We start from the raw sequence: 23,605 nt of genomic DNA, 5'->3' as shown, positions 1-23,605 counted from the left end.
GGCTCCAGTATAAAGAGTGAATTGAAACAGAGAGTTGCTAGACACAGGCTACTTAAGATAGGCTTTCTAGGGATACCCAAACAGGACACTCGTATGCAGTATAAGTAGTAGTAAAAGGGAAGTTTATAGTGATAAACATCTATATTAAGAAAGAAAGATATCAAATTAACAACCTAACACCTCAGGGAACTAGAAAAAGAACAACAAACTAAACTCAAAGTACAAAACAAATCCTCTGAAAACTACAAAACATGGTAAAAGAAATTAAGAAATGTATAAATAAATGGGAAAACTCCCAATTTCATGGTTCAGAAGACTTCACATTGTTGAATTGCTGCTACTCCACAAAATGATCTAGAGATTCAACACAATACCTATCATAATCCCAGCTGTAATCTTTATAGATATTGGCAAGCTGTTTCATAAATTTATGTGGAATTTCAAGGGAACTAGATTAGCCAGACCAATCTTGAGAAAGATAAACAGGAAATTCCCTGGTGGTCCGATGGTTAGGACTCCGAGATTCCATTGCCAAGGGCCTGGGTTCAATCCCTCATCAGGGAAATAAGATTCCGCAAGCTGCTCAGTGCGGCCTAAAAAAAAAAAAAGAAGGGAAAACAAAGTAGTAGTATTAACATTTCCTGACATCAAAGTGTTACCGAGCCCGAGCTCTCGCTCTGCTCGCCGCACGACAGCCAATGAATCGGAGACGAGGTGTCGAGACAAGGAAAGCCGGCCGATGGAGAAGATGGCAGACCAAAGTCTCAATATAACCATTTTATTGGGGTTTGGATGCCAGTTTCTTTTATAACACAGAGAGGGGGTGGAGATGAGGAAGTAAAGTAAAAAGGCCATAAGTTTTGCAAATATCACCTGGAATAGCCAGCCTCGGAGGGGATGTGTTAATTTCTTCTTTCTTGTAGCCATCCACAGGTGGACAGGTTCCAGATGTTTCCCTGAACAAAGGCACCTTGGTTCAACATTCAGGCAGAGGGGCAGGGTTCCCCAAGGCAGGCCATTATGTATAGACAGTATCCTTTTAGTGAACAAAAGCAGAGGAAAACAAAGGTTAAAGTAAAAGAAATAGATCCCACGTGTAGTCAGATTTGGCTCTACCCTGTTACAAAAGCATTATACTAAGCAAAAGTAATCAAGATAGTATGAAATTGACACAAGGCTAGACCATAAAGATTTATGGAACAGATTGAGAACTGAGAAATAAGCCCCTATATCTGTGGTCAACTGATCTTTGACAAAGGTACCAAAAATGGGGAAAGAATATTCTTTTCATAAATTGCTGCTGGGCCAACTAGACAGCCATATGCAAAGAAAGAGGTTGTACCGTTACATCATACCATAATCAGTAATTTACCAAAAAAGATCAAAGACCTAAACATAAAACAATATAATACCAATAAAGATGTTAAAAAATAAATATATAACATACTTTGATAAAACATAGGGAAAACTTTATGACCTTGGATTTGGCAAAATACTGTTAGATATGACACCAAAAGCAATAATAGGTAGGAAATAGGAAATAGTAGGTAGGAATAGGAAAAATAGGTAAATTGGACTTCATCAAATTAATGACTTTTGTGCTTCAAAGGACACCATCAAGGAATTCCCTGCTCATCCAGTGGTTAGGACTCCGATCTTCCACTGCAGGGAGCACAGGTTTGATCCCTCGTTGGGGAACTAAGATCCGCATGCCGCTCGGCCAAAGAAAGAAAAAGGACACCAGAAAGTGAAAACATCCTTAGGAATCCTTGTGTGCTATTGCTAAGGCTATTAAATTGTGTCTCCAGGATGAAAAACAACACGGCAGTTCATCAACAATTTGGAACTGAGTTACAGTTTGATCTAGCAACTCTACTTCTGGGTAAGTACTCAAAAGAATTAAAAGCAGTAACTCAAAAAGATATATGTCCACTCGTGTGTCTATTAGCATTATTCACAATAGCCAAAAGGTGGAAGTAACCCAAATGTCCATCAACAGATGAATGGATCAAAAAAACTTGGCACTGGGGCTTCCCCGGTGGCACAGTGGTTAAGAATCCGCCTGCCAAATGCAGGGGACACGGGTTTGAGCCCTGGTCCAGGAAGATCCCACATGCCACGGAGCAACTAAGCCCGTGCGCCACAACTACTGAGCCTGCGCTCTGGAACCGACGAACCACAACTACTGAGCCCAAGTGCCACAGCTACTGCAGCCCGCATGCCTAGAGCCCATGCTCTGCAACAAGCGATGCCACCGCAGTGAGAAGCCCGCGCGCCACAGCGAAGAACCAACACAGCCTAAAGAAAGTAAAATTTTTTAAAAATTAAAAAAAAAAAAACGTGGCACTTAACATTCCATGGAGTGTTACTTGGCTTTAAAAAGAAAGCAAATTCAGACGTGCTACAACATGGATGAACTTTACGAGCATTATGCTAAGTGAAATCAGCCTGTCAAAAAAGGTTAAACCCTGTATGATTCCATTTGTATGAGGACCTAGAGTCGTCAGATTTATAGAAATAAAAAGAGTGGTTGTGGGCTTCCCTGGTGGCACACTGGTTGAGAGTCCGCCTGCCGATGCAGGGGACACGGGTTCGTGCCCCGGTCTGGGAGGATCCCACATGCCACGGAGCGGCTGGGCCCGTGAGCCACGGCCGCTACCAGGGGCTGGGGTAACGGGATAATGAAGAGGGTTTTTTTCTAATGGGAAAAGAGTTTCAGTTTTGCAAGATGAAAATAGTTGGAGATTAGTTTCACAATGTCAATTTACTTCCCACCACTGAACTGTACAGTTTTAAAATGTTGAAAATGTAAACTTTATGGCATGTGTACATTACCAGAATTAAAAGCAAAAATTTTAAAGCAGGAGAATGGAAACACAACCCACAGAATGGAGGAAAAGTCTGCAAGTCATATATCTGATAAGAAACTTGTCTCGAAAATATCTAAATACCTCTTATAACTTAATTATAAAAAGTCAAATGAGTCAATTTAAAAGTGGCAAAGGATTGAATACACACATTTTTCCAAGGAGGATATACAAAGATGGCCCAGAGTATATGAAAAGGTGCTGGACATCATTAGTTATCAAGGAAATGAAAATCAAAACCCCAGGGAGATACCACTTCAAAACCACTAGGGGGCTTCCCTGTTGGCACAGTGGTTGAGAATCCACCTGCCAATGCAGGAGACACGGGCTCGAGCCCTGGTCCGGGAAGATCCCACATGCCATGGAACAACTAAGCCCGCGCGCCACAAATACTGAAGCCCGTGCACCTAGAGCCCGTGCACCTAGAGCCTGTGCTCCACAACAAGAGAAGCCACCGCAATGAGAAGCCGGTGCACCGCAACTAGAGAAAGCCCGCGTGCAGCAACGAAGACCCAACGCAGCCAAAAATAAATAAATAAATAAATTTATTAAAAACAAACCAAAAAAACCCACTAAGATGGCTGGAATCAAAAAGTGAGATAACAAATTTCAGGTTTATGGGGGGAAATCTGACCCTTATAAACTGATGGTGTGAATATAAACTGGTGTAGCCACTCTGTAAAGCAGTCTTGGAGTTCCTCAAATATTAAACCTAGCATTATCATATGATCCATTAGTTCTTCTCCTAGGTATATGCCCAAGAAAAATACATGTTGGAACAAAAACTTGTACATGAAATTTATAGCAATGTTATTCATAGTAGCCAGAAGGTGAAAACATACCAAATATCCATGAACAGACAAATATATAAACAAAACATGTTTTATCCATCCAATGGAATATATTTCAGCCACAAAAATGAATGAACAATTGATACCTGCTAGAACACGGTTGTCCCTTTTAAAAAAATTATGCTACATCAATGAAGTCAGTCACAAAAACCCTAGATACTAGGATTCTTTTCATATGAAAACCCTGAAAAGGGAAATTTATAGAGACAGAACGTAAATTAGGCGTTGCCTAAGGCTGGGGTTTGGAGGAGGAAGATGGGACAATTGGGGGTGACAGATAAAGGGGAGACAGTTTTCTGTTTGATGTGACCCAAGTGTTCAAAAATTGTGGTGATGATTGCATTTATCTGTAAATATACCAAAAACCACTGAATTATACACTTTAAAGTGGTGCAGTGTATAGTATGTACATTATATCATAATAAAGCTGTTGAAATAAGTAAGTAAATGCATTAAGCACTTTGCAATGCAAGAGTTTTGCAATCCAGTCTCTTCAGCATCTTGGAGTTTCCAGGTTAACACGTCCATCACCTCACATTGTTTGTGTGTATGTGTGGTGAGAATTCTTAATCCACTGTCTTAACAAATGTACAATATAGTATATGTAGATCAGAAAATCATCACATTGTAATCTTTAAATATAGACAATTTTATTAATCAATTATACCTCAACAAATCTGGGGGCGGGGGAAGAGGTTCTAGGTGCATCTCAAATTTACATAACGATTTATTGTTTTCTTATATTAGTGAAATAGGAATCAGTTGTCTTAGGGATATTATAGTCACTTACATTTCAAGTTCTCTAGGGACAAAGGCAAAAACTAATCTAAAATAAATTTCCTTACCTGAGAATTTAATGAATACATCTCACACCCTATGCTTAGACTGAAAAGAGTCCTTGAGCCCAACTGGGACTGTAGGGTTCAAACTTCCCACCAGAGCCAAGTGCTTGGGATTCCGTCTCTTAAGTACCAAATGAGTGGGGTTGGACCACGGATGAATGGACGAAGGCTCAGCACTGTCAAGGATCAAAGATTAAAATGGATGGAATTCCCTGGCTGTCCAGTGGTTAGGACTCCATACTTTCACTGCCGAGGGTGCAGGTTCAATCCCTGGTCAGGGAACTAAGATCCCGCAAGCTGCGCAGCGCAGCCAAATTTTAAAAAAATAAAAAATAACTTAAAACTGAAGATTAAGATGAAGCCAGATTCTTTATTACAGATGGTGAGGTCACATTTCAGTTTCTGAAAAAGGGTCACAGTTCCATGAGTGGCCTCCCAGCCTTACACCAAACCCTTGAGAAATAAAATACTGCCTGCCTGCCATGTCAGTAAACAAAGGATGTTACATTTATCAGCAACTGCAGTGAGCCGGGGAGCCCTGCGGGAACTCAGGAAGGAAACAAAGAATACCTGCCATCTAGCAGCCATCAGACTGCAGCCACTCCCAACAGTGGTGAGCCCTGAAGAAACTCAGGATGTGAAAACGTAGGATACTGTAGCTGAGGTACACATCAAAGGAATGATTTCAGTGCGTTCACACTCTTGCATCTTCCCATAGATAGAAAAGTGCTAAATTCCTTAACTTGAGATATCTAGTTTTCTTTTATTAACAGTAATCTTTTGTTCCTACTACCTGCCCTTTGTTGCAAAACTCCTATATATCCTAGCTACCCCCTCACCTCCTCAGAGCAATCTTCTCAGGGTTGCTTAAAATGCTGCCTCCCAGGCTTGAAGTCCTCAGTATGTCTGCCGAATAAAACATAACTCTCAACTTCTAGGTGGTGAATTTTATTTTGGTCGACACCCTTGGCCCCTAGAGAACACAAGACCCTCTTTTCCAGTGTGGCCAGGTGTTGGGTTGCACCCTGCAGGTTTGCAAACCCATTAACTGCCCAGTCTCAAGACCAAAGAAAGAGCCCGGAATCAGCTGTAGAGAAATCAGTGGTTTAACGGATAGGGGATCTTACATGTCCGAAGCAGAAGGCCCCTGGAGCTACACCCCACTGTAGACAGCAGATGTCAGGCAGAACCGTCTTCGTTGGGTGGGAGTTACCAATAACGGAGGAAACTGACCTCAGATTGGCTCATCAGTTACCATGAAACCTCACCACCCCTTCGATAAGCTGTGAAAGTGGAGATAGTCTGATGTGAAGATTAGAACAATCAGTAGCCAGGGGCAAGTACCTAAGCATTTACTGATTAGGCTCTAAGATTAAGAGGGAGGATCAGTCATGTGAATAGGGTGTAGGTGAAGCAGGGCCTGGTAGAGCAGGGGATGTACAGAGAGCAAGAGAACAGCCATCTTGGGTGGCCTGGTCATACACCTGCCTGGGCTACCCTCATGCTCTGTGCTTAGTTGCTCCATTGGGAAACTCAGTCAGAAATTCCCTGCGCTCATGTGTTCATATAGAGCTGGACGAAAAAGTTCTGTTTCAACGCAAAGGAATCAGGCTGGGTCAGGTTTCCGCCCCACCCGCTGCCCTCAGCACGGGTCGGGGCAGGGGCGGGGCGGAAGCTAGTTTCCAGGAGTCACACGTCCTCCCGCCCAGCTGTCACTCAAGCACTGGGGGATGCGGCCTTGCAAACTGTCCAATCAGGGGCGCCTCTTGGGCAGGTGGGTGGGGCGACGCACTGCTCTAGCTCGGGCGTTTTCACTCCCTCAGGCCAGGCTAGCGATCCGGTTTCCTATCCTTCAATGACGGAGGTGGCAGTGCCTCAGAGTCTGTCGCGCTGTGACCTGCGGTGGTCGTGGGAGTCGTAGGAAGGATTCAGAGAGACCCAGGAAACCTAGAAATGGTGAGTGTGGGTCACCAGGGTGCGGAGTTGGAGCAGGAGGGAAGGAGGCGTTGGTTGGAATTGATCCGAACCAGCTGTGATGGTACCGGGCCTCCCCGCTGTCAACTCCGGAGTCTTGAGGACGCGAGTGGCGCCGCTCGGACCTCGGTGCCCTCCGTCCGGCAGCGTGGGGGCGGGGCCGGCAGCCGGGACCCCGGTGTCCTGTCCCGTCACTGCAAGCCGCGGCTTCGGCCCCGGCCCCGCAGCCCCACGTCCGCCCCAGATTGTGTGGTGACCACCGGGAGGGTCATCAGGGGACCATCGTGACTCGGTCTCCGTGGTTCGTGCGTGAGAAGAGCTGTGGTCTGGGGGGTCCCCAGTCCTTACTTTCTCCCAGGGGGCACCCGTTTTCTCTTTGAGTTTTCCAATTATTTGGGTAGCAGAGTCTCAAGTCCACGACCCTGTCCCCTCAGCCTAGCTCTTTCTAGGGCTGGTAATAAACCCCTAAATTTTCACAATCCACCCCACATTCCCAAAGCCATCTTTCCTTCTCTGATTCACAGCATCATTATCAACTATTTGTCCTCCGTGGTACCTTTCAAACAGACCCAGTATTTTAACTTTATCATTTTCCCCCAGAGCCCTGGATGGCCCTTTTTTTTCAGTTTACTTTTGTCTGTGGGTATTTTCCATGAGAAGAAAGCAAAGAATAACCTCCTGGAATTAGGTTGTTCAAAATCCTTGTGCCTCTCCTCCCAGCCTCATTCCTGGGCACAGACATCCTATGGGTGGAGGTTCCTCTTTAAAACTTTCCTGGGTGATATGTGCTGTCAGCGTTGGCCCTCCCTGGGATTGTCACCTTTAAAAGATTTATTCATGTATTTAAGCATCGTTTTTCAATCAGATAAAATGTATTTAATCAATACAGCTTCAAAGACAGTAGTATAAAATATTTCCAAAGAAGCAGAAGTGGTGAATCTCAGAAAAAATAAAATATTCCAGGATTACATTCCATTTACAAATTCTTGTTTTGCTTTTTTTCTTCCCCCAAGCGTGTGTAGTAAGTTTCTGAGGACTATTCTTTACTTTTGGGTGATTTCAAATGAAATTCTCAGATTGTGTGCTGTCTGCTGAGACTTGCAGACCAAGTGTTCAAGTGCGATTAATTATTTTCAAACCAGTTTCTTGCTTTGGAAATAATCATTAACTGACATCTTTTCTTCTGAAATGAGTAGATATTTTGTATTTCCTGGTTGAACTAGTAACAGTGGCTTACAATTTTCTTATCTCCTTTCCACATAAACGATGGGTTTAAATTATTTTGCTGGATTGTTCAAACACCAGGTTTGTGTCAGTTAAAACATCAACCATGTTCCAAAACAGCTCCAGTGCAGAGCAGAGGCCTATAGTCAGTGATCCACGCTTCCTTGAGCCTGTAAAGAGAAGGACTTGCAGGCCCAGTTGTTCTTCCTGGGGAGCCTCCCCTGCAGGTGTCCTACCTGCTTACACCCATCACAGAAGGAGACTTATGCTGAGAGAAGCTACAGAGCCCTGGAAAGCTGGGGGTGCACCTGCAAGGAGGTGGGATTGATTCCCTTTCTGAGGTTGTAGTTGTGGTTCCATAGGCCTAGACATTTCTAGACGTCATGTTTGAGTTGTACATCCACAGTGTAGGTACACTCAGTGTAATTTGTGCACATTGAGAGAGTCTGTTACGATCACATCCTCTGTCTTGTGGACAAAGGGTTTATAAATTTGGGTCAGAACCTTAAACTGAATGAGGCTGAGAGTTTCCTCACTTGTGAGACTAGAACCTAGTGTAGGTAGCACTTCCATGCTTACAGGACGAGGGAGGGCGTGTGAGCTCCCAGAATTCATTCATGTGGCTCCTCAGCTGTCCCTACCCTCCTTCTCCAGCGACTAACCCACTCTAGGGGTTATATCTTAGACCCCAAGTCTGGGAATTTGGTCATCTTTCTGAAAGTGGGTTTTTCTTCTGAACTGTAGCTAGAAGGCTGCTTATCTGTGTTGATTCCAGTATTTGTGTTTCTTTTGTTGTTGTTGTTGTTGGAATCATTTATTACTTCCGTGACAATTTTTAATCCAAAAATGGTATTTGAGTACCAAATTGAAACACTGTGATTTTTAATGGTGATTTATAGCAGAGCAAACGATTTTATTTTATACAATTTTAAAAACTATACAATTTCTCCTTTTAAGGTGAGTTCCCTCATGCAAGTTCTCCAGGTTTATTGCAGTCGTGTGTGTGTGTGTGTGTGTGTGTGTGTGTGTGTGTGTGTGTGTGTGTGTGTGTATAAGAGGTGGCTCTGTTTTGTTCTGGGGTTGGTCCAAAACCAGGTAGAGTTCCAATGCGTACAAAGCTTTAAAATTCTACCTTAAGGAGGTTTAATAAGCCAATATCAATTTCCAAGTACTTTGCAAAAATTGTTAAATTTTTCACATAAATACTGGAATCCTCAAAATCACACAGTCATTTCAAATATGTGTTTCTTTCTTTGGATTTCTTTCTCAACTGAAGATTGCAGTTCTTTGACTCTAGTTTCCATTAGCTTTGGGGCTTTTAGTGTGTAAGTTGATTGAGAGATACGATGTGAGTAAAGCAAGAAAATTGTGGAACCAATTAGAATTTTGTTCCATTTAGACAAAAGAACTTCAACATGAGATGGGTGTATTTAAGTGCTCAGGTGCTTTTTCCATTAAAAAATTTATTTATTTATTATACAATTTTTAAAGGTTATACTCCATTTACAATTATTAAGTATTTATCTTTCTCTGACTTATTTCATTTAGCGTAATGCTCTCCTGTCCCTAGGGAACTTTGACATTTAAAAAGGTCATGCTACTCCTAAAGCAAATAAAGTCTTATTTTAATGGATGTGAGGAAAAAATTATAATTTCTGTTGATATGAAGATATAATATATGATATTATATTTCTGTTGATATGAAGAAAACACCTTAAAGCTTATATACATCTTTTAAATTCCTAGTCTATTTCAGGGTTTAATTGCAAACCCCTAATATTTTTCATTATGCCACTCATTCCTGAAAATATCCCCAGCGTGAAATGTAGTGGAGGGACAAACTATAATGTTCTTGTCCTTTCAGTTAGAAGGGGATTTGTAAATCTTTGACGGTGTGCAGTTTTATATCTGTTAGCATTTAAAGGATTAAATCTTGGAGTGGTTTCCTATGTAGAAAAGTTAAAATTAATTTTAAAAAACAAAAATTAATTTAAAATAATGATTAAGCATGGGAAAATATGACGCATATCAATTTCTCTCCTGATTTTAAATAAATGATGCACATGAGGGTTAAAAAATATTCCTAAAATAAGAAACTTAAGAAGACTCCCTACCTACATATCCTCCTCCACTCCTGTACTCTTACTCCACCCACTCTCAAAATACCAGTTTTTGATTACTTCTTGATCATCCTGTTAATGTTTCTTTATATAAAAAGAAGCTAGTACGAATGCGTGTTTCTCTTACTTGGGTTTGTTCTTTTCGGGCCTCCCACTGTTGTGGCCTCTCCCGTTGCGGGGGCAACAGGCTCCGGACGCGCAGGTTCAGCGGGCCTAGCCGCTCCACGGCATGTGGGATCTTCCCCGAGCGGGGCATGAACCCGTGTCCCCTGCATCGGCAGGTGGACTCTCAACCGCTGCGCCACCAGGGAAGCCCTGGGTTTGTTCTTATAATGAGTAGTCAGGATCCACATATTTGATGTTTGACTACTGAAAGGTAAGCCTCACCTCTCCCTTTTCCCCTAGTGCTTCTTATCAGAACAGGCTGATAAGAAAGCCTGGAGGCTTCTGCCCTGTGAGCTGCTGTTTGCTGGGGTCTCCTCCTGTGCGCTGTGCTGCCCTGTGTGGCGTTGCTGATCCACCAAGCCTGGGCTCTATATACAGAGGCAGTTTTGGTAATTCCTTGTCTTTTGGGAGCAGGAGCCCTGGGGCCCTCCTTATAGTGGTCCTGAGTCCATGGCGTGGATGGAACCTATTTGTGTTTGGAGTGAAGGTGTGACTGAGGCTGGGTTCACCCAGACCTTGGGGCGGGGGGTGATCTTTGGGGAGTACTCGGATGATTATACCCTGTGAATGAGGTGAGCCCCTTGGATGGTCACGCCAAAAAGAACAATTATTCCAGAGAGAAAGAGAAGAGAGGATAAAGGTAGCCAGTAGGTGCCAGGCTGAGTCCGCTCCTAATACCAGAGGGCTCACCAGGCCCCTTAAGTACCTCTGCTGCTGCTGCCCCTGCCTCTACTGCAACAAAGATCCTGACCCTCTGAGTTATGGTGGACAAAACCCATAGCCTCACTGTGGCACAGTAAAGGGATTAATTTAAAACAGTTTAAGCCTAGGGTGCTTAATTTCTTTTTTTTTATTTGCGGTACGCGGGCCGCGGAGCACAGGCTCCGGAAGCGCAAGCTCAGTGGCACAGCTCACGGGCCCAGCCGCTCCGCGGCACGTGGGATCCTCCCAGACCGGGGCACGAATCTGCATCCCCTGCATCGGCAGGTGGACTCCCAACCACTGCGCCACCAGGGAAGCCCAGGGTGCTTAATTTCTATAAAGTAACCAGTTATCATGAAGGAGGCCTCTGACCCTGATGGCACTGGGGTGAGGCTCTCTGGAGGAAAAAAATTATCAATACAAGAGAAGAGAGGACACCCTCTCCCCCAGAGTATATCCAGTGACCTAAGATGCAAAACAAGGAAGAACTGGAGGGAGGGAGCAAGAGAAGAAAGGTACTGAAATAAAGGAACACAATTTCACTCAACTGTGGAAAAAATTTGCATTTTGCATAATTTGCAATTATGCTAAAAATTTGCATATCAAAAGATGGAAGGGGCCTGCTTAGCTTTTGGTCCTCTGTAATACGGGTTTGATTTAATATTAACATCTCCTGTACTGCACTAATTCACAAAACTTCATGTAATTAATCAAACTAGGTTTCAAATTACAGGTATACCTGGGGATCCCACTAAGTTTAAACAATTTACCTCATCATCTTAGGAAGAATTAAATATAATATAAAGGACAAATAGGTATAATTTGCCTTCAGCAGCAGAACTCTCATGTTGCCTAAATTTCTCATAGTCATATCGCCCATTGTCCCAAAATATTCCATAGTGAGCAGGAAAGCTCTGAACCCATGGTTCATTAAGTAAAATTAAATTGTCTTCTACTTCCAAATTGGCTAGACAAAATGAGACCCCAGAGAGAGACCTTAACTATCAGTTAAATTAGTTAATATGGCCTGATTTAAATTAAACAAAGCCTTGAATTATTGAAAACCATTATAAGAAATGTATTTAGGGAGAAGTGTTTACCGCCAATTTTCTTCTTTAATAGCCTTATTTGGTCTGCCCTTAAACCTGGAAAGGATGAATGACACCTCATAGTGGATTACAGCAACCCGAGTTGTGGTTGCATCAAATTAGCCCCTATTCCTAGTCTCCAACGTTGTGGAAATTACTTACTCCATCCAATCAGCAGCTGGTAAATACCCGGCTCTCACAGATTTGATAAGTCTGTTCCGTTCAGTGCCTATTTCAACACCCTCTCAGCTGCAGTTGCCTTCACCTCTGAAGGGACATGATACACGTTTACCTGGTTACCCTCAGGGAACCTCAGCAGCGTGGCCATCCCACAGTCTCTGCAGGAAGATCTGAACTGCATGCACTTTGTTCCAGGAGCACAGGTATGACATCACACTAACGACATCCTCCTCTGAGGACATTCATTTCTTATTCATTCAGAACATACAATTACTGAAAAAAGGAGCTTGCGAAAAGTGTATGGGCCATTGACCCCACACATATGTGAGGCCCTTGGTTAAGTTTCTGAATGTTTTTTGGTAATTAGACAGCTTTTCCCTCCCTGACAATGTGAAGAAATATCTGTAATCCCTCTCAGCACCTACAAGATCTACTAGGTTCTTTTGGTGTTGGGGAGACAGCATATTCCTTATTTACGAATTTTACTTGAGCCCATTTTTACTATTACTTGGAAATTGGCCCCTACCTTGAGGGCACCCCTACTACAGAAGACTCTGGACTATGTTTAAATGGCCATACAACAGGCATTCCTGTTAGTTCCTTTGGAGTCTCCCTCAGTATAGAGGCTAATGCCTCCTGGAATTACCCATGATGGCCTTAAGTTATCTATAGGCTTCTGGTGCAAGGAACTGCCTTAGAACTTCAATTATCACCATGTACTGCGCTCTGTTGAAAATAGAGGCTCTCACAAGTGCTGAGCATGCGATCCTCTGCTGAGCTGCCCATTATGCCTTTAACCTTGGAAATAGCACCCCATCGAGTCGGCATGCCTACCAACACCTCCATGTGACATGATGGAGTCAAACTTGTCCTGGCCTATGCCTCCTGCAGGAGGGTGGCCTCTTCCCTATTCAGTCCCTTGAAAGTTGCTTTGGTGTTGGAAAAGGTCACCACTTTCCCAGATGGAGGCTTCCCTGGGATTGATGGAATGCACAGCTTTTGGGAGTGCACAGACTTTAAGGATGACAATATGCATTCCTACATGATGAGCTCTGTGGAGAGTTGCTGCTCTTCATCCCTTAATTGTGATATCCCTGATGAATGACCAAACCCCAGGGTCACACAAACCAAACATCAGGCAGTCGTCTTACTACTGACCAAAACTGGCCTCATCTACTTGTAATCACAGACTTTTGGACGATTGTCTAAGAGTTTCCCCTTTGTGGTAAAAGAATTTTAGGAACCTTTGAACTCAAGAGATACCAAAAATATAAATCAAGGTAAATCTCGTCTGACATGCCCTAGGTCCAGAACACACGGTCTTGCCAGAACAATCCTCATCCATGTTGGAGTTCTAGACACTATTGATAGTAACCGTGGCACTTCTCAGAATATGCAGTGCAGTTCTCTTCAATATGGCATTCAGTGGAAGTTTTACCTCTCTTACTGGTCTTAGGCTCATGGAGCACCATACTGCCTTATTGAATAAGTTCAAGTCAGTTGAATGAAAGGTGTCCTGTTTCAGTCATCAGTCAGTCAAATCAGGGGTGAATTGTAATTCGTTTGTCTTCATCTTTTTTTTTCTAATACACTTCAGTTGTTTTAGGGTAGTTTTAGGTTTACAGAAAGTATAGAGAATTTCCACATAACCCCTCTGCATCCACAGTTTGCACTATTTTTTAATTCTTGTTTAACTGGTACATTTGTTAAAATTGCTCAGCAAACACTGATACAGTAAATTGCATGGTTTACATTAGCATTGACTCTGCATTATAAGATCTGTGGGTTTGGCAAATGTTTAATGACCTGTGTCCTTCATTTCTGTATCACATACAGTAGTTTCACTTCCCTAAACATCTTTTATGCCCCACCTATTCATTCATCCCTCCCTCCAACCCTCAAATCCTTCACAGCCTGAGATCTTTTTACTGGCCCATAGTTTTGTCTTTTCCAGGGTGTTACTCACTTGGAATCATACAGTGTGTAGCCTTGTGAGATTGGCTTCTTTCACTTAGCAGTATACTTTTAAGGTTCCTCCATGTGTTTTCATGGCTTGATACCTCATTTCCTTTTATCACTGAACAGTGTTTCATTGTAAGGATATACCACTGATTTATCCATTTGACTCTTGAAAGATATCTTGCTTAACTCTTAACCCTTGCCAAGTATGAATAAAGTGCCTACAAACATTCATATGTAGGGTTTTGTGAAAATGTGAGATCGTGAGTTCAACTCATTTAGGTCAATACCAACAAGTGTGATTGTTGGATCTTAGTATGAGAAGTAAGAGTGTATTTAGTTTTGACAGAATATTCTGTCTTCCAATACAGGCATATCAAATTTCATTCCCACCAACAATGAATAAGGATTATCTATAGCTTCATGTCTTCACCAATGGCTGGTGTTCTGAGTGTTTCAAAATTTTTGGCGTTTAATAAGTATGTAGTGATAGCTCATTGTTTTATTTGTAATCCCCCAGTGACATATGTTGAGCATGTTTTCAAATTCCTTATTTTCCATCTGTCTTTCTTTGGTGACTTGTCTGTTCACATCTTTTGCCCATTTTTATTTGGAGTATCTGTAATCTTATTGTTGTGCTTTAAGAGTTCTTTAGTTGTTTTGGGTATCAGTCATTTATCAGATAAGTGTTTTACAAAGGATTTTCTCCTGGTGTGTGACTTGCCTTTTCATTCTCTAAACACTTCTTCCAGAACGGGAGTTTTTCATTTTAATGAAGTGAAACTTAGCATTTTTTCTCTTTTGGGGATTTTTGTGTGTGTGTCTTATTGAAAAATTTATTACTGAACCCAAGGTCACCTGTAGTTTCTCATATGTTATCTTCTAGAATGTTTTTGCCTTTTCATTTTACATTTAGATATATGATTTGTTTTAAGTTAATTTTTGTGAAAGGTGTAAGGTGTGTGTCGACTTTCATTTTGTTTATGCTCATGTGTGTTTCTATGTGAATATCCATTATTTATAGCACTGTTGAAAAGACTTTACTTTTTCTGTTGAATTGCCTTTACTCCTTTGTCAAAGATCAATTGACTGTATTTGCTTGGGTCTATAGGAAACCAATTGACTTGTGTATCCTTCAACCTTGCTATACACTGTTACTAATTCCAGGGGTTATCTCTGTTGTTGTGGATGCTATCAGATGTTTTGCATAAACAATCATATCTTAAGGAACAAAGTTTTATTTGTTGTTTCCCACTCTGTATACCTTTTATTTCTTTTTCTTACCTTACTGCATTGGCTAGGGCTTCCAGTACATTGTTTAATAGGAGCAGTGAAAGGAAACTTCCTTGCCCTATTCCCCTCTTAATAGTAAAGCATCCAGCTTCTCACGACTCAGTATGATCTTACCTACAGGTGTTGTGTAGTTGTTCTTTTTTAAGAAGAGAGCCTTCCGCTCAATTTCTAGTTTGTTATCATAAATGGATGTTGGATGGTGTCAAATCTTTTTTCATGGTTATTTCCTCCTCCTTTTATTTCTGATTTAGTAATTTCTGTTTTTCTTCTTTTCTCAGTTGTCTTGATTAGATGTTTATCAATTTTATTAAATTAATATTTTCAAAGGACTAGCTTTGGGATTTGAAAACTAAGAGTCTTGGGTTTTTTTTTAAAGAACCATACTTTATTCTTTCTTTTTTAAAATTTATTTATTTTATTTATTTATTGTTCACTATGTTGGGTCTTCGTTGCTGCATGTGGGCTTCTCTAGTTGCAGCAAGTGGGGGCTACCCCTTGTTGCGGTGCACAGGTTTCTCATTGCAGTGGCCTCTCTTGTTGTGGAGCATGGGCTCTAGACGCGCGAGTTTCATTAGTTGTGGCACACGGGCCCAGTAATTGTGGCTCGCGGGCTCTAGAGCGCAGGCTCAGTAGTTGTGGTGCATGGGCTTAGTCGCTCCATGGCATATGGGACCCTCCCGGACCAGGGCTCGAACCTGTGTCCCCTGCATTGGCAGGCAGATTCTTAACCACTGCACCACCAGGGAAGTCCCAAGAGAGTGTTTTTTTTTCCCAAAACTTTAAATACAGGGATACCTCAGAGATTGGGGGTTCTGTTCAGGACCACCACAATAAAGTGAGTCACACTTATTTTTGGTTTCCCAGTATATATAAAAGTTATGTTTATACTATATTGTAGCCTATTAAGTATGCAATAGCATTATGTCTAAAAAACAATCTACATAGCTCAGTTTTAAAACTTTATTGCTAAAAAGTGTTAACTATCATCTGGCAATGTAGGGTTGCCACAAACTTTTAATATATAAAATACACAAAATCTGCAAAGTACAATACAGTGAAGCACAATGAAATGAAGTACGCCTGCCTGTACAGTATTTCACTCCACTCTCTTCTTCCTTGTGTTGTTTCTGAAAACAAGTCTGATTTAATTCAAGTCTTTTTTTTCTCTATGCAAATCAAAACTACAATTAGGTACTACCTGACACTGGTCAGAATGGCCATCATTAAAGAGTCTACAAATAACAAATGCTGGAAAGGGTGTGGAGAAAAGGGAACCCTCCTACACTGTTGGTGGGAATGTAAATTGATACAGCCACTATGGAAAACAGTATGGAGGTTCCTTAAAAAACTAAAAATAGAGTTGCCATATGAGCCAGCAATCCCAGTCCTGGACATATAGACAAAACTATAATTAGAAAAGATACATGCACCCCTATGTTCATAGCAGCACTATTCACAATAGCCAAGCCACTATTCACAATCTAAATGTCCATCAATAGATGAATGAAGAAGATTGGTATATATATATATATATACACACACACACACATATATACATATATATATATATACACACACACACATACCAAAAAAAACAAACAGGAATACTACTCAGTCATAAAAAAGAATAAAATAATGCCATGTGCAGCAACATGGATGGACCTAAAGATTATCATACTAAGTGAAGTAAGTCAGAACGAGAAAGACAAATACCATATGATATCACTTATATGTGGAACCTAAAATATGACACAAATGAACTTATCTACAAAACAGAAACAGACTCACAGATATAGAGAACAGACTAGTGCTACCAAGAGGGAGTGGGGGACGGATGGATTGGGAGTTTGGGATTAGCAGATGCAAACTATTATATATAGAATGGATAAACAACAAGGTCCTACTGTATAGCACAGAACTATAATCAATATCCTGTAATAAACCATAATGGAAAGGAATATGAAAAAGAATATATATGTATAACTGATTCACTTTGCTGTACAGCAGAAATTAACACAACATTGTAGGGACTTCCCTGGTGGTCCAGTGGGTAAGACTCTGAGCTCCCAATGCAGGTGTCTCGGGTTTGATCCCTTGTCAGGGAACTAGATCCTGCATGCATGCCACAGCTAAAACCCGGTGCAGCCTAAATAAGTAAACAAATAAAATAAATAATAAATATATATATATTTTTTAAACCACAACATTGGGCTTCCCTGGTGGCACAGTGGTTGAGAATCTGCCTGCTAATGCAGGGGACATGGGTTCGAGCCCTGGTCTGGGAAGGATCCCACATGCCGCGGAGCAACTAGGCCCGTGAGCCACAACTACTGAGCCTTCTCGTCTGGAGCCTGTGCTCCACAACAAGAGAGGCTATGATAGTGAGAGGCCCACGCACCGTGATGAAGAGTGGCCCCCGCTTGCCACAACTAGAGAAAGCCCTCGCACAGAAATGAAGACCCAACACAGAAAAACTAAATAAATAAATTTATAAAACAAAGGACTAGTCTTTAAAAGAAAAACACAACATTGTAAATCAACTATACTTCAATAAAATAAAAAAAGTTTTAATCTTTTTTTCTCAGCTCACTAAGGTGTTTCTTCTGCTAGCTCTTTTCAATATATTCTTTTTCTTCAGTTTGCATATGATATACTTGGGTGTGCTTTTTTTAAAATTAATTTTATTTTTTTTTTACTGCATTGGGTCTTTGTTGCTCTGTGCGGGCTTTCTCTAGCTGTGGCGAGTGGGGGCTACTCTTCGTTGCGGTGCGTGGGCTTCTCTTTGCAGTGGCTTCTCTAGTTGCAGAGCACGGGCTCTAGGCACTCAGGATTCAGTAGTTGTGGTGCACGGACTTAGTTGCTCCGCGGCATATGGGATCTTCCTGGACCAGGGCTTGAACCCGTGTCCCCTGCACTGGCAGGCAGATTCTTAACCACTGCATCGTGGATGTACATTTTTTAGCATTTTCATTTTGTGTTCTCTGAGCTTCCTGGATCTGTGGTTTGCCATCAATGATTAATTTTTGAAAAAAATCTGTTATTATTTCACTTATTTCTTCTGTTCCTTTCTGTCTTTCTTTTCCTTCAGGTATTTCCATTGTGTGTATTTTAAACATTCTGTCATTGTCCTACAGTTCATGGATATTGTGTTCTGCATTGTTTGCTCTTTTTTGTCTTTGAACTAGCTTCTGGTGAAATAGATTGTTTTCAGTATAGGCCTTGTATCTTTATTTTCTGTTTCCCAATTTTGAAACCAGTGGTTTCCTGTGACTTCAGAGCTCTGATGGAACTAAGAAGAGTTGTTGATTTCAAGTGTTTTCACTTTTTTCTATGAGGTTGGGAATGATGGCATCCAAAATGAGAAACCAGAGTTCTCTGACTCCAGTTTTTGATGACTGGCTGCTGACAACCTTAAAGTCTCATCCCCCCTCATTTCTCTTTGACCCACATCTATACAAAGTGATAAGAGTGCCTTGGTGCTCCTTCCTTTGGCAGTAGCAAAACAGTCAGTCCTCATAAGATCCTGTTCTTGTGTGTGAACCCTCACCTAAACCCACCCCCTAACCTCAATTAAAAAAAAAAAAGTCCAGGCACCTTTTGTTTCTCTCTCAAGCCATTTCATGGCAGCTGGAGAAGTATGCCTTACTTTCCCCAGAGACCTCAATTATGGAAGTAAACCCTTTCATTCACTATTGGTAGTATGTGGTGTCATCAACTAAGGAATTCGTATGCTCAGTGGTCAAGCCATCATACTTCTGTAGACCAGATAGGAGCTTGGGAATTAGAGAAATTGGGAGAAGAACCTCTAGAATGGCTGGTTGGGAAACACTTCTTCCTGCTGTTTGAAAATGGAGATTTTAGAGTTGTTTGGAGGAAAGCACTGCTGAATCCTTCATATATTTTATGGGCATATTAGCCATGAATCCATTGTGATTTTCAGTGAACACACTTGCAGTCTGCAGCTGTTCCTCAAGGTCAACAAGGCACAGGGCCCAGTGTTCTGGTTCTGCCATAAAGAGCTCTTCTGGCATACTACAGCACTTTGTGTGCCTCTAAGCAGCCCCAAGGCGCACAAGTATAGGGACTTTGTGGTCTAAGTTGTGACATCTTCTTCCTAGTATCTGAACTCTAAGTTCCAAATAACTTTCTATTCCATCAAACCAGAGAGAGAAAGGGAAAACTGAGCCTGTGGTAAGTATTACACAAGTTAAAAACAATACTTCCTGACAAGGATATTTTCATTCCACCAGCTACATCATACCACACTACTTCTAAAGGCCTGGAGTACTTAGGGACGAAATAGCCAGCTGGACCTTATTAAAAGCTGGACTTCTACAGGTGTTCTGGATTCTCATGTTTGGTGATAGGAATAGAAGTAAAAGCTTTTAGTTTTCACTATGTTTTTATTTAGTAAAATCTTATGCAGATTTGACCCTTTGGTTCATGGTGGGTAATAAGAAGGGCAAGGAAAGAGTTTTCCTCACGAGGAATCCATGATCTTAAAATGATATTTGTTTCATGTGTGTAGCATTTCTGTCATTTCCCAACATGCTCTGGACCCTGCAATTAGAGAGAAATAAGATGTGACGAAATCACAATAAAACTATGTAAATAATTTGCATGTTTTCACGATGCTGTTAAACTTATTAGGAAGTGTGGACAGAGAGTAAGTTTCTGATGACCAAGTCATAGAATAAATGTTTGGAGATGACAGAATCATACATAACCTTCGTATAAATGGTGTACAGATGTCCAGTGCTGTTAGTCTCACACATCCTACTATACACATATCTGGGATGTTTTAGGACTCAGTGACCTTTGAGGATGTGGCTGTGAGCTTCACCCTGGAGGAGTGGGCTTTACTGGATCCTTCACAGAAGAAACTCTACAGAGATGTGATGCGGGAAACGTTGAGGAACCTGGCCTCAGTAGGTGAGGATGACAACTTACCTTTACTTTGTCAATTAGAGAACACATGTCTCTTGCTCATTAACATTGTTCCAAGATGTTGAATGTGGAAATGCAGGATGTTGCTAAATAAACTAGGCATGGTCACAGCCAACAATGGACTTAGATAGTTTTTCTATAACTTCTAATATCTTGGAATCATTTTTCTTGGTCTGCAATTTAGGAGAAAAATGGGAAGATCATGACATTGAAGATCAGTACAAAAACCAGGGGAGAAAACTAAGGTAAGTCACACTCACAATATAAAATAGTGCCTCATGTGAGTATCTTGTTATGTTATGCAGTTTTAAAAGAAGGAAATAAAAGAAATAATGCATGCTCCAAATTTAGTTATTCTTAGAAAATTTTCACCAAAATTACTTTCTTATATGACATAGATGTTCAGTGTTTGCAAACTAGTTCAACACTATAGTTAAACTCTATATGAATGTCACTGTTTTGATGATTGCAAGAGTATTTCTTATATTTAACTTGAAACAATTCAGACAAGGCATAAAACCTACACTATTGCTATAAGTGATAAAAATGTACTTCAAATATCCTACTATTGAGTATAAAATTGTTAATAAAGACCTCATTGATAATATACTCCTTGTTTTTACAGAAGTCATGTGGTAGAGAGACTCTGTGAAAGTAAAGAGGGTAGTCAATGTGGAGAAAACTTCAGCCTTATTCCAAATCTCAATCTGAACAAGAAAACTACTGGAGTGAAACCACGTGAATGCAGTATATGTGGAAAAGTCTTTACGCGTCATTCATCCCTTAAGAGACACATGAGCTGTCACACTGAACGTAAACCATATGAGTATCAGAAACATGGAGAGAAGCCATATAAATGTAAGGAATGTGGTAAAGCCTTTAGCTATCTCCAGTTTTTGGAGACGCATGAAAAAAATCACAATCGAGAGAAAAAATATAAATGTAAGGAATGTGGAAAAGCGTTCCATTCCCGCGCATCCTTTCAAACACATGAAAGGATTCACACAGGAGAAAAACCCTATGAATGTAAGGAATGTGGGGAAGCTTTCATGTGGAGCACAGCGTTTCGAAGACACATGGTAACACACACTGGAGATGCTCCATATACATGTAAGGAATGCGGGAAAGCTTTTAATTGTTCCTCTTCATTGCGAACACATGAAACAACTCACAGTGAAGAGAAACCCTATCAGTGTAAACAATGTGGGAAATTCCTTAGATATTATCATACTTTTCGAACACATGAAAGGACTCATACAGGAGAGAAACCCTATGAATGTAAGCAGTGTGGTAAAGCCTTCAGTTGTCCCAGTTCTTTTCGAAAACATGAAAGAATTCATACTGGGGAAAAGCCTTATGAATGTAAGGAATGTGGGAGAGCCTTCAGAGGTCTCTCAAGCCTTCGAGCGCACATGATCACTCACACTGGAGATGGACCTTATAAATGTAAGGAATGTGAGAGAGCCTTCATTTCTCCTAGTTCTTTTCGAATACATCAAAGGATTCACACTGGAGAGAAACCCTATGAATGTAAACAATGTGGTAAAGCCTTCAGTTACTATAATTCCTTACAATCACACAGAAGAACTCATACTGGAGAGAAACCCTATGAATGCAAGGAATGTGGGAAGGCCCTCTCCCATCACCAAACCTTAAAAATACACATGAGACTGCACACTGGAGAGAAACCCTATGAATGTAAACAATGTGGTAAAGCCTTCAGATATTACCCTTCCTTTCATAAACACAAACAAATTCATACTGGAGGGAAACCCTTCGAATGTGAACAATGTGGTAAAGCTTTCAGTTATTACAATTCCTTACAGTCACATGGAAGAACTCATACTGGAGAGAAACCCTATGAATGCAAGGAATGTGGGAAAGCCCTCTCCCATCACCAGACCTTAAGAGTACACATGAGACTGCACACTGGAGAGAAACCCTATGAATGTGAACAATGTGGTAGAGCTTTCAGATATTACACTTCCTTCCAAAAGCACAAAAGAGTTCATACTGAGAAGAAATTCTGTGAATAAGGAATATGGAAAAGCCTTTAGTTGATCAACTTCACTTTGAAAACATGAAAGAAGCCACACTGGAGAGAAAGCTTGTCAGTGTAAACAAGACGGGAAAGCCTTCAGGTATTTTCAAAGCTTGAAAACACATGAAAGGACTCCCATAAAAGAGAAACCTTGTAAGCAATGTGGTATGTGGTAAATCCTGCAGAGATTACACTTCATTAGAAACGCACAAAAGAGCTCATAGTGAAGAGAAACCCTGTGACTGTAAGGAATGTGGAAAAGCCTTCAGATGTTATCAGAGTTTTTTTTTTTTGAAGATGTGCAAAAGATCAGAGTGGAGGGAATGTGGTAAACCCTTCATTTGTCACAAACCATTTGAAGACGTGTGAGAACACACACTGGAGAGACACCATATAAATGTAAAGAATGTTGGAAAGCCTTGTCATCCCAGTTCTGAAAGGATGAAAGGACTCACTGGACAAAAACTCTTGAGTTAAACAGCCTGGGAGAGATTTCAGTGAGCCCACATCTTTACATATGAAAAAGAATATAAATGTAAGTAACATGAGAAAGCTTGATGGAAACTAATCTATGTATAACATTCCAGAAAATAGGAAAGAGTTGTTATTAAAGTTGTAAATGTGTTGTCTTTATCAAGCCTCTTTTCTTAGAGTGCACCATTGGATGGTGGATTTCTAGTAATTACTCTCAGAAATGAATACAAGGTGAGATGATTTTATAAGTCATATGTTTCCACAGCAGTACATAAGATTAATAGGTAGTGCTTTTTCTTTAAATCAGTTAATATTTTCTCTTTCCTGTTTGAAACCTGTTGGATCATAGGTGAATTGAAGCGTATTTCTAATAATGCAATTAGGTTAACATTGTTTTATAATGTTTTATTTGTTCTGTGTTAAGGGGCCACTGAAAAATGACAGTTTGGTATTTGGATTTTCCTAATGGCCTTGTGGCAGTTCTTGGATATCCTAGTCCAGAATATATATTTATCTTTCTTACCGACAAAGCTCCTTTTTGGGGGTGAAGAGTATAAGAGCCTTTTTCCATCTTCCATACTAATAAACAGTTGAATAAATATTTATGTATGCCTCACTTATAAAAGAATATAGTTTCCATGTGAATTATTATTTTCATATTTGGGTCTTTGCTTTATGTCCTTCCTTCTGACTATAATTTGGTGAATAGACTTTGAATTAAGAAGAGAGGCCTGATAGGACAATAAAATCTAGAGCTGGAGTTATTCCCCCTGTAGGTAATGTTAGGAACTAGATTTTCCAGAACTCATCCCTTTTGTGGTTCCTTGTTAGAATCCACCAGTAGTCTGACTTGCATGAGATTTGGAAGGCAGAAGTGA

The 23,605-nt window shown here is 40.9% G+C and overlaps 1 long non-coding RNA gene across 1 annotated transcript; it reads left to right on the top strand.

Annotated features, from left to right (window-relative positions):
- The first annotated feature begins 6,446 nt into the window (after nucleotides 1-6,446).
- LOC309958823 lies at nucleotides 6,447-23,245 on the top strand. Its single transcript, XR_014326058.1, has 4 exons — nucleotides 6,447-6,516; nucleotides 20,071-20,197; nucleotides 20,397-20,457; nucleotides 20,838-23,245. It is a non-coding gene; the product is annotated as an uncharacterized lncRNA (long non-coding RNA).
- Nucleotides 23,246-23,605: the final 360 nt, after the last annotated feature.

Source organism: Leucopleurus acutus (assembly GCF_964270905.1).
Source record: "Leucopleurus acutus genome assembly, chromosome: 3".
Classification (NCBI taxonomy): domain Eukaryota; kingdom Metazoa; phylum Chordata; class Mammalia; order Artiodactyla; family Delphinidae; genus Leucopleurus; species Leucopleurus acutus.
Note: the sequence above shows the minus strand (reverse complement) of the source record. Positions and strands in the feature narration are given on the sequence as shown.